This window comes from Bos indicus x Bos taurus, chromosome 13 (assembly GCF_003369695.1).
Source record: "Bos indicus x Bos taurus breed Angus x Brahman F1 hybrid chromosome 13, Bos_hybrid_MaternalHap_v2.0, whole genome shotgun sequence".
Taxonomy (NCBI): Eukaryota; Metazoa; Chordata; class Mammalia; order Artiodactyla; family Bovidae; genus Bos; species Bos indicus x Bos taurus.
The window spans coordinates 82,920,289-82,936,205 of record NC_040088.1 but is presented as its reverse complement, the minus strand read 5'-3'; positions in this window follow the sequence as shown (position 1 = coordinate 82,936,205).

Genomic DNA, 15,917 nt, shown 5'->3' with positions numbered 1-15,917 from the left:
TATTAAAAGCAACAAGGGAAAAGCAGTCTATAACATACAAGGAGGTTCCCATAAGGCTAACAGCTGACCTTTCAACAGGAACTCTGTAGGCAAGAAGGGAATGGCAGGATACACTAAAACTGATGAAAGGGGAAAATCTATAAAGAAGATCACTCTACCCAGCAAGGATATCATTCAGATTCAAAGGAGAAATCAAAAGCGTTACAGACAAGCAAAAGCTAAGAGAATTCAGTCTCACCAAACTAGCTCTTCAACAAATGCTAAAGGAAATTCTCTAGACAGAAAACACAGAAAAGGTTTATAAAAATCAAACCAAAACAATAAAGCAAATGGTGACAGGATCATACTTATCAATTATTACCTTAAATGTAAAAGGGTTAATCGTTTCCACCAAAAGACAGACTGGACCAAAAAATAAGACCACTATATAGGCTGTTTATAAGAGACCCACCTCAAACCTAAGGACACATACAGACTGAAAGTGAGGGGCTTGAAAAAGGTATTTCATGCAAATGGAAACCAAAAGAAAGTGGAAGGAGCAGTACTCATAGCATAAAAGATAAACTTTAAAATAAAAACCACTATAAGAGACAAAGAAAGACACTACATAATGATCACGGGATCAATCCAAGACGAGGACATAACAATTATTAATATACATGCACCCAGCATAGGAGCACTTCAATATATAAGGCAAATGCTAACAACCATTAAAGGAGAAATCAACAGTAGCACAATAATAGTGGGGAAGTTTAATACCTCAAAGTTGGGGTCCTTTAATGGACTGGAACCTGGTGGTCCAGAGTTGAAGATTAAAAAGTGAAAGAAGGAAAGAGGCTAATATTCCCTGGGTTACACAGTAGGCCTCCACACTCCAGGGAATCAGCCAGAAAGAGAGAGAGAAAGAAGGACACGGGGACCCAAGTCTCTAATGGAACAAGGGTGCTTTATTGAAATCTGTGTGAGTATATATACCGTATTACAAGGTAGCTTCTTCAGATAAAGATCAGAAGACTAGAATTTACAAGTTACCAAAGAAACAAGGAGCAATAGAGGCCATAAGGCCAAAAGGCAATCCATATCAAAACAGGGTCATAAATAATCCCTTTCACCAAATGCAAAAGCTAATGAAGGAAATCCTATGCAAGCATCCCATCTCTATGATCTCAGTCCTGGGAGTGGCTTGCTGCTCCTCTCGCCCCTGACAGGGACTGATAAGGAACAGAGGGCTCAAGAGAGATAGGAAACAGCACACAGGAATCCTACTGCTAAGCATTCCCTGACACCCCACTCACACCAAAGGACAGATCATCTGGACAGAAAATTAACAAGTAAACGCAAGTTTTAAATGACTGTTTTTAAAGATTTAGACCTAATTGATATCTATAGGGCATTTCATCAAAAACCAATAGATGCTACGTGTTTTCTCAAATGCACAAGGAATATTCTCTAGCATAGATCACATCTTGGGCCACAAATCAAGCCTTGGTAAATTTTTTAAAAATGAAATCATTTCAAGCATCTTTCCTGATCACAAGCTATAAGAGTACATATCAACCACAGGGGAAGAAAATTACTAAAAACACAAACACGTCAGGTGAAACAACATGCTTCTGAAAAAACAACAGATCACTGAAGAAATCAAAAAGGAAATCAAAATATGCATAGAAACAAATGATATGAAATGAACAAATGATACATGAACAAATGATAATGAAATGAAACAAATGATAATGAAATAACTTCTCCAGGGGATCTTCCCAACCCAAGTATTGAACTCAGGTCTCCCCATTGCAGGCAGATTCTTTACCAGTTGAGCCACAAGGGAAACCCAATAATGAAAACATGACACCTCAAAACCTATGAGATTCAGTAAAATCATTGCTAAGAGGGAATTTCATAGCAATACAAGCGTACCTCAAAAAAACAAGAGAAACATCAAATAAACAACCTAAACTTACACCTAAAGCAGCTAGAAGAAATAACCAAAAAATCTCCCAAAGTTGATAGAAAGACCATAAAGATCAGAGCAGAAATAAATGAAAAAGAAATTAAGGAGACTATAGAAAAGATAAATAAAGCTAAAAGCTGAGTTTTTGAGAAGATAAATTAGACAAACCATTAGCCACAATCATCAACAATAAAAGGGAGAAGATTCAAGTCAATAAAATTATGAATGGAACAGGAGAAGTTACAACAGATAACACAGAAACAGAAACAATAATAAGAGATTACCATGAGCAAATGCCAAAAAAATGGACAACTTGGAAGAAATGAACATATTCTTAGAAAAGCATAATCTTTCAAAACTGAGGCAGAAAGAAATAGAAAGTATGAACTGATGACTCACAAGCACAAAAATCAAAACTATAAAAAAAAAAAAAAAATCTTCAAACAAAGGGACAAAAAGAAAGACATAGCCATCTGAATGCAGAGTTCCAAAGAATAGCAAGGAAAGATAAGAAAGCCTTCCTAAGTGAATAATGCAAAGAAATAGAGGAAACCAATAGAATGGGAAACACTAGACATCTCTTCAAGGAAATGCAATACAAAGGGAACATTTCATGCAAAGATGGGCGCAATAAAGGACAGAAATAGTATTGACCAAACAGAAGAAGATAAAAAGAAGACGTAGTAAGAATAAATAGAACTATTAAAAAAAATCTTAATCTTTACATAATTGTATTAGTTTTGCCAAATATCAAAATGAATCCGCCACAGGTATACATGTGTTCCCCATCCCTTAGGAAAAAAAAAAAAAAAATCTTAATGACCTAGATAACCACGATAGTGTGATCACTCACCTAGAGCCAAACATCTTGGAGTGTGAATTCAAGTGGGCCTTAGGAAGCATCACTATGAACAAAGCTATGGAATTCCAGCTAAGCTATTTCAAATTCTAAAAGATGATGCTATGAAAGTGCTGCACTCAAAATACCAGCAAATTTGGAAAACTCAGCCACGGCCACAGGACTGGAAAAGTAAATTTTAATTCCAATCCCAAAGAAGGGCAATGACAAAGAATGTTCTCATCTCAGATCAGATCAGTCACTCAGTCGTGTCCGATTCTTTGCGACTCCATGAATCGCAGCACTCCAGGCCTCCCTGTCCATCACCAACTCGCGGAGATCACTCAGACTCACGTCCATTGAGTGAGTGATGCCATCCAGCCATCTCATCCTCTGTCGTCCCCTTCTTCTCCTGCCCCCAATCCCTCCCAGCATCAGAGTCTTTTCCAATGAGTCAACTCTTCGAATGAGGTGGCCAAAGTACTGGAGCTTCAGCTTTAGCATCATTCCTTCCAAAGAAATCCCAGGGCTGATCTGCTTCAGAATGGACTGGTTGGATCTCCTTGCAGTCCAAGGGACTCTCAAGAGTCTTCTCCAACACCACAGTTCAAAAGCATCAATTCTTCGGTGCTCAGCCTTCTTCACAGTCCAACTCTCACATCCATACATGACCACTGGAAAAACCATAGCCTTGACTAGACGGACCTTTGTTGGAAAAGTAATGTCTCTGCTTTTGAATATGCTATCTAGGTTGGTCATAACTTTCTTTCCAAGGAGTAAGCGTCTTTTAATTTCATGGCTGCAGTCACCATCTGTAGTGATTTTGGAGCCCAGAAAAATAAAGTCTGACACTGTTTCCACTGTTTCCCCATCTATCTCCCATGAAGTGATGGGACCAGATGCCATGATCTTAGTTTTCTGAATGTTGAGCTTTAAGCCAACTTTCTCACTCTCCACTTTCACTTTCATCAAGAGGCTTTTTGGTTCCTCTTCACTTTCTGCCATAAGGGTGGTGTCATCTGCATATCTGAGGTTATTGATATTTCTCCTGGCAATCTTGATTCCAGCTTGTGTTTCTTTCAGTCCAGCATTTCTCATGATGTACTCTGCATAGAAGTTAAATAAACAGGGTGACAATATACAGCTTTGACGAACTCCTTTTCCTATTTGGAACCAGTCTGTTGTTCCATGTCCAGTTCTAACTGTTGCTTCCTGACCTGCATACAAATTTTTCAAGAGGCAGATCAGGTGGTCTGGTATTCCCATCTCTTTCAGAATTTTCCACAGTTTATTGTGATCCACACAGTCAAAGGCTTTGGCATAGTCAATAAAGAAGAAATAGATGTTTTTCTGGAACTCTCTTGCTTTTTCCATGATCCAGAGGATGTTGGCAATTTGATCTCTGGTTCCTCTGCCTTTTCTAAAACCAGCTTGAACATCAGGAAGTTCATGGTTCATATATTGCTGAAGCATGGCCTGGAGAATTTTGAGCATTACTTTACTAGCGTGTGAGATGAGTGCAATTGTGCAGTAGTTTGAGCATTCTTTGGCATTGCCTTTCTTTGGAATTAGAATGAAAACTGATCTTTTCCAGTCCTGTGGCCACTGCTGAGTTTTCCAAATTTGCTGGCATATTGAGTGCAGCACTTTCACATCATCATCTTTCAGGATTTGGAATAGCTCAACTGGAATCCCATCACCTTCACTAGCTTTGTTTGTAGTGATGCTTTCTAAGGCCCACTTGACTTCACATTCCAGGATATCTGGCTCTAGGTCAGTGATCACACAATTGTGATTATCTGGGTTGTAAAGATCTTTTTTGTACAGTTCTTCTGTGTATTCTTGCCACCTCTTCTTAACATCTTCTGCTTCTCTTAGGTCCATACCGTGTCTGTCCTTTATCGAGCCCATCTTTGCATGAAATGTTCCCTTGGTATCTCTCATTTTCTTGAAGAGATCTCTAGTCTTTCCCATTCTGTTGTTTGCCTCTATTTCTTTGCATTGATCGCTGAGGAAGACTTTCTTATCTCTCCTTGATATTCTTTGGAACTCTGCATTCAGATGCTTATATCTTTCCTTTTCTCCTTTGCTTTTCACTTCTCTTCTTTCACAGCTATTTGTAAGGCCTCCCCTGACAGCCATTTTGCTTTTTTGCATTTCTTTTCCATGGGGATGGTTTTGATCCCTGTCTCCTGTACAATGTCATGAACCTCATTCCATAGTTCATCAGGCACTCTATCTGTCAGATCTAGGCCCTTCAATCTATTTCTCACTTCCACTGTATAATCATAAGGGATTTGATTTCGGTCATACCTGAATGATCTAGTGGTTTCCCCTACTTTCTTCAATTTAAGTCTGAATTTGGCAATAAGGAGTTCATGGTCCCACTCCCCTAAGCCCAAGGCCAGGGGCAGTGGCCGGAAGGAGCAATCCCACACCTGAGACCAGGGGCGGTGGCCAGGAGAACCGACCCCATGTACAAGGAGCTGTGGCTGCGTGGGTGAAGGAGGGCCTAGAGGAGCTATCCCACATTGAAGTTCAGGAAGGGCGGCGGTGAGGAGATAACCCTCATCCAAGCTAAGGAGCAATGGCTGCACTTTGTTGGACCAGCCGTGAAGAGATACCCCACGCCCAAGGTAAGAGAAACCCAAGTAAGACAGTAAGTGTTGCAAGAGGGCATCAGAGGGCAAACACACTGAAACCATACTCACAGAAAACTAGTCAATCTAATCACACTAGGACCACAGCCTTGTCTAACTCAATGAAACTAAGCCATGCCCTTGGGGCAACCCAAGATGGGCGGGTCATGGTGGAGAGATCTGACAGAATGTGGTCCACTGGAGAAGGGAATGGCAAACCACTTCAGTATTCTTGCCTTGAGAACCCCATGAACAGTATGAAAAGGCAAAATGATAGGATACTGAAAGAGGAACTCCCCAGGTCAGTAGGTGCCCAATATGCTACTGGAGATCAGTGGAGAAATAACTCCAGAAAGAATGAAGGTATGGAGCCAAAGCAAAAACAATACCCAGCTGTGGATGTGACTGGTGATAGAAGCAAGGTCCAATGCTGTCAAGAGCAATATCGCATAGGAACCTGGAATGTCAGGTCCATGAATCAAGGCAAATTGGAAGTGGTCAAACAAGAGATGGCAAGAGTGAATGTCAACATTCTAGGAATCAGCGAACTGAAATGGACTGGAATAGGTGAATTTAACTCAGATGACCATTATATCTACTACTACGGGCAGGAATCCTTCAGAAGAAATGGAGTAGCCATCATGGTCAACAAAAGAGTCCGAAATGCAGTACTTGGATGCAATCTCATAAACGACAGAATGATCTCTGTTCCTTTCCAAGGCAAACCATTCAATATCACAGTAATCCAAATCTATGCCCCAACCAGTAACGCTAAAAAAGCTGAAGCTGAATGGTTCTATGAAGACCTACAAGACCTTTTAGAACTAACACCCAAAAAAGATGTCCTTTTCATTCTAGGGGACTGGAATGCAAAAGTAGGAAGTCAAGAAACACCTGGAGTAACAGGCAAATTTGGCCTTGGACTACAGAATGAAGCAGGGCCAAGACTAATAGAGTTTTGCCAAGAAAATGCACTGGTCATAACAAACACCCTCTTCCAACAACACAAGAGAAGACTCTATACATGGACATCACCAGATGGTCAACACCGAAATCAGATTGATTATATTCTTTACAGCCAAAGATGGAGAAGCTCTATACAGTCAGCAAAAACAAGACCAGGAGCTGACTGTGGCTCAGACCATGTACTCCTTACTGCCAAGTTCTCATCTCACATATGAGGAAAGTAAAGCTCAAAATCTCCAAGCTAGGCTTCAACAGTATGTGAACCAAGAACTTCCAGATGTACAAGCTGGATTTAGAAAAGACAGAGGAACCAGAGATCAAATTGCCAACATCTGCTGGATCATAGATAAAGCAAGAAAATTCCAGAAAAACATCTACTTCTGTTTCATTGACTACTCCAAAGTCTTGGACTGTGTGAATCACAGCAAACTGTGGAAAATTCTTCAAGAGATGGGAATAGCATACTACATTACCTGCCTCCTGAAAAACCTGTATGCAGGTCAAGAAGCAACAGTTAGAGCCAGACATGGAATAATGAATGGACTGGTTCCACTTGGGAAAGAATACATCAAGGCTGTGTACTGCCATTCTGCTTATTTAACTTATATGCACATTACATCATTCGAAATGCTGACCTGGATGAAGCACAAACTGGAATCAAGATTGCTGGGAGAAATATCAGTAACTTCAGAAATGCAGATGACACCACCATTATGGCAAAAAAAAAAAAAAAAAAAAAACAAAGAACTAAAGAGCCTCTTGATAACAGTGAAAGAAGAGAGTGAAAAAACTTAACATTCAAATAATGAAGATCATGGCATTCAGTCCCATCACTTCATGGCAAATAAATGGGGAAACAACAGAAACCGTCAAAGACTGTATTTGTTTCCAAAATCAATGCGGATGGTGACTGCAGCCATGAAATTGAAAGAGGCTTGCTCCTTGGAAGAAAAGTCATAGCCTAGACAGCATATTAAAAAGCATAGACATTACTTTGTTAACAAAGATCCGTCTAGTCAAAGCTATGGTTTTTCCAGTAGTCACGTATGGATGTGAGAGTTGGACTGAGAAGGCTGAATTCCAAAAAAAATTGATGCTTTGAAATTTGGCGTTGGAGAAGACTCTTGAGAGTCCCTTGGACTGCAAGGAGATCAAACCAGTCAATCCTATATGAAATCAGTACCGAGAATTCGTTGGAAGGACTAATGCTGAAGCTGAAGCTCCAGTATTTTGGCCACCTGATGTGTCAAGCCAACTCATTGGAAAAGATCCTGATGCTGGAAAAGATTGAAGGAAGCAGAAGAAGGGGACGACAGTGGGCTGGATGGCATCAATGACTCAATGGACATGATTTTGAGCAAGCTCCAGGAGATAGTGAAGGACAGGGAAGCCTGCGTGCTGCAGTCCATGGGGTCACAAAGAGTCAGACAGGACTGAGTGACTGAAAACAACAACCAGACTCAAGGCTGAAATCTTGAAATGAGACTTCTCTGAGGCCTCTTTGTCCATATATTTGTGTCTTTGTCTTTGGATACCATTGCCCTATTGATTTGTAAAAGAGCTCTATTTAATTAGCTTATAGAAAAATAAGTGCTAATAAATCAAGTAATTCTAAATACAAGAAAAATTAAGCTAAAATGAGTTTCAGGTCACATGAACTAAAAAATACATAATGCTAAATTAGTGACTGGTATTAATGTTTATTTGTTTTTACACATTTGTCAACAAGGAAAGTAATTGTGATGTGAAGGAAATTTATGGAAAGAAAATGCAAATAAGAGTTTTGAGTGAACTTTTAGTGATAATTATCTCTCCACATATTCCATAACTTGAAAGTTAAAAATTGTGCTAAAATAAGTTAAGTGATCAATTAAGATTAACTAAGTTTAAAATACATTTAACTGAGTAAATGAACTTTAAAAGTAAGCTGGTGCAAAACTCTAATTTGACTTCTCTGTTAGAAAGACAAGTTCTCTTAAGATGCCTTTGATAACAGATTTGAAGTTTCTTTACCTTGTAAATGAGTTGTCCTGCATTTGCCTTTGAAATCTTTTAGTGTTACTTTGGCTTTGTGACCTATGATCCTGTTGTGTTTTAAAATCTTTTGATGTTCTTTTGACAGAACTTCCCAAATCAAATTGTTTCTTTGATCTCTAACTAACATTGGGATGCTTCAAAGGGTCCTTGAAGCACCCAAAAGATATATTAATTAATTAGGTTCACTTGTTAAATTTCAAGGGAAGAATTATCAAATAAACAATATATTTTCTCAGTTTATATTGTATGGTAAATAATACAGATATTCTAGAGATTATATGAAATTCTGATAAATCACATCAGTAACTGGATTGCCTTGTCAATTGCTTTGTTGTTGTTCAGTCACTAAGTCATATCAGACTCTTTGCGATTCCATGGATTGCAACATGCCAGGCTTCCTTGTCCTTCACGATCTGCTCTCAATCTTTCCCAGCATCATGCTCTTTTCCAATGAGTCAGCTCTTCTCATCAGGTGGCCAAAGTATTGCAGCTTCAGCTTCAGTCCTTCCAATGAATATTCAGGTTTGATTTCCTTTAGGACTGACTGGTTTGATCTCCATGCTCTCGAAGGAACTCTCAAGAGTCTTCTCCAACATCACTTTGAAAGCATCAATTCTTTGGTGCTCAGCTTTCTTTATAGTCCAACTCTCATATCTGTACTTGACTACTGGAAAAACCATAGCTTTGACTGGATGCAACTTTGACTGCAAAGTGATGTCTCTCATTTTTAGTACCCTGTCTAGATTTGTCATAGCTTTTATTCCAAGGAGCAAGCGTCTTTTAATTTCATGGCTGCAGTCACCATCTCTCTTGATTTTGGAGCCCCCAAAAATGAAGTCTGTCACTGTTTTCAGTTTTTTTCCCATATACTTGCCATGAAGTGATGGGACCATATGCCAATAATCATAATTTTTTTAATGTTGAGTTTTAAGCCAGCTTTTTCACTCTCCTCTCTCTCCTTCATCAAGAGGTTCTTTAGTTTCTCTTCACTTTCTTCCATTAGGGTGGTGTCATCTGCCTATCTGAGGCATTGTTATTTCTCCTAGCAACCTTGATTCAGCTTATCATTCATCCAGCCCAGCATTTCACATGATGTACTCTCAGTATACATTAAATAAGCAGGGTGACAACATACAACCTTGAAGTACTCCTTTCCCAATTTGGAACCAGTCCATTGTTCCATGTCAGGTTCTAACTGTTGTTTTTTGACCTGCGTACAGGTTTCTCAGGGGGCAGGTAAGGTATTCTGGTATTTCCATCTCTTTAAGAATTTTTCACCGTTTGTTGTGATCCACACAGTCCAAGGCTTTAGTGTAGTCAATGAAGCAGAAGTAAATGTTTATCTGGAATTCTCTTGCTTTTTATTATGATCCAACAGATGTTGGCAATTTGATCTCTGGTCTCTGCTTTTTCTAAATCCAACTTGCCCATCTGGAAGTTCTCAGTTTATGTAATATTGAAATCTAGCTTGAAATCTTTTGAGCATTACCTTACTAGCATGTGAGATGAGCACAATTGTGTAGTAGTTTGAATATTTGGGGGCATGGTCCTTCTTTAGGTTTAGAATTAAAGCTGACTTTTCCATTCTTGTGTCCACTGCTGAGTTTTCCAAATTTGCTGGCATATTGAGTACAACATTATCTTTCAGGATTTTAAATAATGCAGCTGGAATTCCATCACCTCTACTAGCTTTGTTCATAGTGATGCTTCCTAAGGCCCACTTGACTTCACACTCCAGGATGTCTGGCTCTAGGTGAGTGGCCACACCCTCGTGGTTATCGAGATCATTACGACCTTTTTTGTGCAGTTCTGCTGTATATTCTTGTCATCTCTTTTGCTTCAGTTAGGTTCTTACCATTTCTGTTCTTTATTGTGCCCATCTTTGCATGAAATGTTCTCTTGGTGTCTTTAAGTTTCTTGAAGAAACTTAGTCTTGGAAACTCTAGTCTTTCCCATTCTATTGCTTTTCTCTATTTCTTTGCACTGTTCACTTAAGAAGGATTTCTTATCTCTCCTGCTATTCTTTGGAACTCTGCATTCAGTTGAGAATATCTTTTCCTTTCTCCTTTGCCTTTCACCTTTCCTCTTCTCTCAGCTATTTGTAAGGCCTCTGCAGATAACTATCTTGCTTTCTTGCATTTCTTTTTCCTTGAAATGATATTGATCACTGCCTCCTGTACAATGTTAGGAATCTCCACCCATAATATTTGAATTGTAATCAGATTTAAATATGCTTTCTTAAGTCTTTGTCATTGTAGATAGTTATAGTTACACTCTGATCCCTTTACAAAATCCTTCCCCTTCGAGATTTATGAAAAGAACTTTTGGATAAATGCATGTAATTCTAATGGGAAAACCGATGGCTTCATAAAGTGGTTAATGAAAAAGATTAGTTACAGGGGACTGAGTGAACTGGTAGATATATGTGTAACTTTTATGGTTTCCATCTGAAAAATATGGCTGGTCTAAATCTGTGTCTTCCAGGGGTAAGGGGAATCTTCCTCTTAAACTAATCAATAATTGTTTTAATTTGTTCCTTGTTTCAAATTGTTTGTGTTTTGTACCCCCATGCTGCACTATGTCCTTTTCAATATCACTAACTGCATTACTTATATCTTGTTTAATTTATAAGATTGTTGTGTCTCTTATAGTACTCAGTGTATAACCAAGCCTCCAACAAAACATGTGGCTAAAAAAATTACATAAAATAATTTTAACAGTGTAATTCTACATATGGGAAGAAGCAACAAGCAATGTCTCCTGGATCATAATTAGGTAACAGATCTAGAGAGTCTTTAGATCCAAAATTTAGCATCTATAGTGGCATATCCATTTTCTCTTGATCTGGGATGAGGCTTCCGGCATTGTACTTCCAAATATTGGTCAAATTGCTTGCCATGAGAGGAGGACCTGAGAATTGGAATATTTCCTGCCATACCAGTCACCAGCAAATTCAACATGAGCTAGTGAGCCTTGAGGAAACTCAGGAGAATGCCTGCGTCTAGCAGCCATCACACTGCAGCCACTCCCTGTGATGAAACCTGAGGAAACTGGGGACATGAGAATACAGGATTACAGGCCTCAGATAGCTCAAGTATAATTTTAATGAGCCCTGACTCTTGCCTCTTCCCATACATATAAAAACACTGAGTTCCTTATGCTGCCTCCTGGGTTTGAGGTTCAATATTTCTAAGTGAAGTAGACACACTTTCCAAAGAGGAGAAAAGAAGACAAATCTCAGCATTTGGAACACTGGACCAGTGGTGAACACTGCCAGAAAGATCTGATTAAGCAGTTAGAATAGTTGTCATCCACTTTGCCTACAACTGTGGATTGGATATTGACAGTGGGGAATTCTTGCAAGGAAGAGTCAAATCTGACTCCATGATAGATCTATCTCTTTGACTTTAATCTTTGTTTTTCATTGCTTTTGTTTTTATAATCATACTTAATGACCTGCCTTTGGTAATAAATTTGCTACTGAGTCCAAGCTTGGGCTTCCCTGATGGTTCAGATGGTAAAGAATCTGCCTGCAGTTCAGGAGACCTGGGTTTGATCTCTGGATCAGAGACCTGGGTTTGATCTCTGGATCAGAGATCTGGATCAGAAATTCCCTGGAGAAAAGAATGGCAACCCACTCCAGTTTTATTGTCTGGAGAATCCCATAGAGTGAAGAACCTGGGGGGTTACAGTCCACAGGATCGCAAAGAGTCAGACACAAGTGGACGACTAACATTTTCACTTTCCAAGTTTTGTCTGCTTAATGCATGACAGGCCAGTTCAGTGAGAGACAAAGTGTTGAGGCAAAGAATATGACTTCATTAGGAAACCTGGCTGACCAAAAAGAAGTCAGAGTAATGTCTCAAAATAACCATCTTGTCAGAGTCTGGATGCCAGTTTCTTTTATAGGACAGAATGGGGAAGGAGTTGAGGAAGACCATTACCTTGCAACTATCTCCTGGTATGGCCAACCTCAGTGTGGGGAAAGTGCTAATCTCTTCAAGCAGAGGTGCAGGGTTCCCTTAGGCACATCATTACGTATGATTATAATAACAAAAAGCAATGAAAAACAAAGGTTAGGATGGTGGAGGAGCAAGACATTCCTGTATTACTGGCATCACCAGCCTCCCAACAAATACATCAAAAACTCATAAAGATATGGAACGACTCCTACAAAGCAACCTCTAGGCAACAGTAGCAGATTCCAGGCCTCGAGGGGAATGGGCAAACCTCCCTAAACTGAGGTAGGAGAGAGGATGGAGACATAAAGAAGGAAAAGACTGAGAACTTCTGGATGGGTGCTTGTGCCCCGAGGGATGGAGGGAGTTCTGAAACAGGAAAAGTTCTGGTGCACAGGGAATCTCCCTTGCAGGCGGGCCCAAGGGGGAGCTGCAGAGTCTCGGAAAACTAGGCAAAGCAGGGATTTAGGGGGCAGATAATAGAGAAAGTTGCATTTCTCAGCCTATGAACAGCTCATGGACTGTGGCCCCAACCAGATGGCGGGCTCAGGGAACTGAGAGAAGCCCATAGAAACCCCGTGGCACAGAGGGCAGGCCTGGGTAGCCGAGAGTGGGGAGGCATACAAAACTCCAGCACACACAACCCTTGCAGTGCAGAGGGTAGGCCCAGGGTGCTGAGAGAGGGGAGGCATACAAACCTCTGCAGCACACACAACACTCGCAGCACAGGGGGATGGCCTGGGGAGCCAAAAGAAGAACACATAAGCCCCCCAGTGGGCCGGATGAAACAAGTGCACACAAGCCCCGCGATACAGAGGGTGAGCTCTGAGGGAAGCCCACACAAGTCTCCGTGATTCAGAGGGCATGATCAGGGAGCCAAGAAAAGATCCACACAAGCCCCTACCTAGCAAGTTTGGGACAGCAATGCAGGGCGGGACCAGGAACAGAAGCACCAGCCTTGATTTTAGGGACAAGTAGGGGGCTGGTGGCAGTGAAGATATACTGAGAGGGCTACTTTGAAGTGGCTGTGGAAATAGATTAGTCTAACACTTCCAAAGCCAGGACTGCCCAAAGACATTCTGAACACCCCAAACCCTACGGACGCTGCATTGCCCTTCAGAGAGACGAGATCCAGCTCCATCAACCAGAAAACACACAACCCAGCCCCCCACCCCCGCCAACTAGGAAGACATCAAAGGACACTAACCCAACCCCATCCATGGGGGCAGACGCCACAACCAAGAACGATGAGCTTGAGAACATTTTTTTTTTCTTTTTTCTTATAAATCATACTATTTACTCCCTCTAGTATTTCTGCCTTTTGTGGTGCTGTGGAGTTTCTCTTTTCTTTCTTTTTTTTTTTTTCTCTATGCTTTTCTTGTGAAAAAAGTTCATTTTAAGATTTTTTTTTCTTTTTTTGTTCCTTTTTCACCCCTCTCCTTTTGGGTGATTTTTCTTTTGATACATTCAACTGCTTTTTTTAAATAGTTCTATACCAGCTATAGCTATTCCTGAATATATAAAAATCTTTTTCACATACATCTATTTATCTTTGCTTTTCTATTTTTTCTTTTCTCTCTCTTTTTAACCCTCTTTTCCATCCCCTCCATTTCTCTTTTCCCTCCCTTGTCCTCTTTTTTTCCTTCTCTTTTTCCTTCTCCCTTTTTCCTTGCTGGAGCTACTGTGAGCTGTGAGCTACTTTTTTCATAGCTGGAGCTACGTCCAAGGGCAGAGAAGCCCCAACAAGATGGTAGGCACTGGAGCAGCATCTGCGTGGCGCTAGAGCATCGACTGCATGATGCTGAGAGATTTTGAGGAGATATACCATATCCAAGGGCAAAGGAGAAGCCCAAGCAAGGTGGTAGGAGGGGTGAAATTGAGTTTAGAATCAAACCTCATATCCACCAGAGACATTTAGAGGGCTCAAACATACCTTGTGTGCACCAGAACCTAGAGACCCCACAGAGACTGAGACAGAACTGTGTTTGGGTGCCTTCTGAGGAGGTAGGGGTCAGTAGTGGACTGCTTTGGGGACAGAGGCTCTGGGTGCAGTAGACCTGGGTATGGGATAAGCCATCTTGCAGGAGATCGCTATTAACCCACCATAGAGCCACCAGAACTTACACAGGACTGGGGAAACAGACGCTGCGAGGGCACAAACAGAACCTTGTGCAAAACAGGGCCCAGGAGAAAGGAGCAGTGACCCAACAAGAGACTGACCCAGACTTGCCCTTGGGTATCCAGGAGTCTCTGGTGGAGGCTTCGGTCGGCAGTGGCCTGCTGCAGAGTTGGGGCCACTGAGTGGATCAGTGCATGCCTGGGACCTTTTGAAGGAGGTCTTCATTACCTCCATCAGAGTTTGGCCTCAGGTCAATTAACAGGAAGAGAATACAGCTCCGCCCTTCAACTGAAAATTGGACTAAGGTTTACTGAACCTGGCCCCACCCATCAGAACAAGACCTGGTTTCCCCCTCAGTCAGTCTCTCCCATCAGGAAGATTCCATAAGCCTCTTATCCTTCTCCATCAGAGGAAAGACAGACTGAAAACCACAGTCACAGAAAACTAATCAATCTGATCACATGGACCACACCCTTGTCTAACTCAATGAAACTATGAGCCACTGTGTAGGGCAACCTAAGATGGACGGGACATGTTGGAACATTCTGACAAAAACGTGATCCACTCGAGAAGGGAATGGCTAACCAATTCAGTATTCTTGCCTTGAGAACCCCATGAACAGTATGAAAAGGCAAAAAGATAGGACACTGAAAGATGAGCTCCCCAGGTCAGTAGGTATCCAATATATTACTGGAGATCAGTGGAGAACTAACTCCAGAAAGAATGAAGAGATGGAGCCAAAGCAAAAACAACACCCTGTTGTGGATGTGACTGGTGATGGAAGTAAAGTCTGATGCTGTAAAGAGCAATATTGCGTAGGAACCTGGAATATTAGGTCCATGAATCAAGGCAAATTGGAAGTGGTCAACAGGAGATGTCAAGAGTGAACATCGACATTTTTGGAATCAGCAAACTAAAATGGGCTGGAATGGGTGAATTTAACTCAGATGACCATTATATCTACTACTTTGGGAAAGAATCCCTTACAAGAAATGGAGTAGCCACACTAGTCAACTAAAGAGTCCAAAATGTAGTACTTGGGTGCAACCTCAAAAACGACAGAATGACCTCTGTTCATTTCCAAGGCAAACCATTCAATATCACAGTAGTCCAAGTCTATGCCCCGACCAGTAATGCTGAAGAAGCTGAAGTTGAATGGTTCCATGAAGACCTATAAGACGTTCTAGAACTAACACCCAAAAAAGATGCCCTTTTCATTATAGGTGACTGGAATGCAAAAGTAGGAAGTCAAGAAATACTTGGAGTAACAGGCAAATTTGGCTTTGGAGTACAGCATGAAGCAGGGCAAAGGCTAATAGAGTTTTGCCAAGAGAGCAAGCACATTGGTCATAGCAAACACACTCTTTCAACAACACAAGAGAAGACTCTACACATGGATATCACCAGA